The following is a 2,223-nucleotide window of genomic DNA, read 5'->3' as shown; positions in this document are numbered from 1 at the left end:
TTAACTCAACATTATATAGTATTTCCTTGTAAATAATGAAAAGTGCATAGATAATAGTAAAACACAGTAATGTAATTATGAGCTGATGAGTTTTGAGTATTTATTAACTTTATTTTTAATGTGATTTATTTAAGTTATATAATTTAAGTTTTAGTAATGGCTGTGCTTAAAAACTGGCTTTCAAAGCTTCTGAAAATTTGTTTGCTCCTATGATCTGGCATGAGACGGCTCTAGCACCCTACACAGATGCCTTCATTCTACTTTTGGCTTCTCTGGGCTCATTTCCTCTCAGTCTGTTCCAATCAGTGCTGCATACTATTGGCCTATTTGTCTGGTTTGTCTCCCATCATAATTCTGCCCTATCCCACACTTTCGTTGCCTAGAGTGATAGCTATGTTTGAAAATTGTCAAATATATTTACTATCCCAAAAGCATTTATAGCCTTAGCACGTGCATAAGAATAGTAATTTCTTAATTGAAATGAACCTTTGACTAACAGTAGAAATTTCAGGGACCGTAACAGAGCAGTGAGTAAACATTTTAGGCTGGTGGAATTTCTTAGTAACCTGAAAATTACAAGGATTATGTAGTTATCAATGCACAATATAGGTCCTGAATCCAGATATCCTATTGCCTTTGCCATGTGATACTCAAGTCTTTCATTTTTTTTGTTTGTTAGCATAAACCAGACTTGGATTTATATGAAACCAAACCCAATAGTTCTGATGATCTTTCTGGGATTACTTGAGTAAAGTGGTCTTTTAATAGGTAGCTTATTTCTTTGATTGAACTGATATACTGCAAATGTCATCAAGGATTTAAACAAATAAAAGGCTTTGAACTGCATAATCTTAGATCAGTAGGGATGTTATCATGCAGGTGAGGTGAGTTGAGACCTTTTTGAATAGGACAGTACTTTGATCATCCCAGACATATAAGGGTACTTTTCTTTAAAGTTGTCAGGAGGAAGATATTTAACAGCCGCTCATGTTCAAGTTCAGGGAGGAAATGTTTTCAACAATAAGACTTCCTTCTATCATACCTCAGTCTCTCCTGCTGTATTGTATATTTCACATTCTTCACTCAGTGACAGAATTGAGACGCATTGGGCCTGCCGTCAGTGGTCATAAAGCCAAGCTATTCCTTGAAGATTGTTAATCTACTACCCTTGTAAGATTGTTGCTCACTACCCTTCCCTTTCCTTGTTTGAACAAACTCAATCCCTTTAACTTTTCCACTGGAATTACATTTGCATGTTTCCCTCTATGCAAACATTTTAATCTCTTAGCAACTAATGCATGGTGGGGATTTACTACCACCATCACCACCCACCCACTCATATCCATTTATTTTGCATTTCACTTTTGGGATTCCATGAATGGCAGCAACCTGCTGCCACCAAGGAAACTGAGCCATAAACCCTGAACTGATTTATAAATATGGCTCCTCTTTGCTGCCTTTGAGATGTAAAGAGGAGACTTGGATCCCTGGTGCTAAGATGCATCTGTCAGGAAAAAAATGGCAGAAAGAGGTGACTGGCAATAAAGTCCAAGAGGGGATCTGCAGATTCTCTTACAATAATCATAGTGGTGGTAAAATCACCTGTGAAATATTATAATCTTACTGTTATTATTAATAATGATGCTGTTTAACAAGACAAGCTTTAAACTGAGCCTAGTCACTTATTAGCATCATATGTAATGGAATAAGTCTCATACTAGAGATCAGGAGATTTGGGTTAATCTTGGTTCTGTCTTGATTGATGACTTGAAAGATTTAATTCCATAAACATTATTAGGCACCTATATTGTGTAGAGCAATATGTGTGGCATTAAGAATAAAAAAGAAATATCTTCTGTCTTCAACGTATTCATGATGTAGTGGGTCAAATCAATTAATCTCATTTCTAAGATTTTTAAAATGGAAGTTTGACATTAACTTATCTCCAGCGTCACTTTCAGCTTTACATCACCAGTATCTAAATTGCATAATCTTGAACATTTCTTATCATCAAGTTTCTTTCTTTTCTTTTTTACGAAGAAACATTGAAATGCAGAAGTTACTTTCTACAACAATCTTGCAGCTGATAAACTAGTGTGACCTTAAAAACTTTTCTAACATACCCAAGTCTCAGGTCCCTTACTTGCAAAGTTAGAATATTAATATCTACTTCTCAAAGATGAAGGGACCAAAAGAAATAATTTAGGCAAGCCTTGGCACAAA

Source organism: Hyperoodon ampullatus (genome assembly GCF_949752795.1).
Source record: "Hyperoodon ampullatus genome assembly, chromosome: 7".
NCBI classification, from domain to species: domain Eukaryota; kingdom Metazoa; phylum Chordata; class Mammalia; order Artiodactyla; family Ziphiidae; genus Hyperoodon; species Hyperoodon ampullatus.
Note: the sequence above shows the minus strand (reverse complement) of the source record.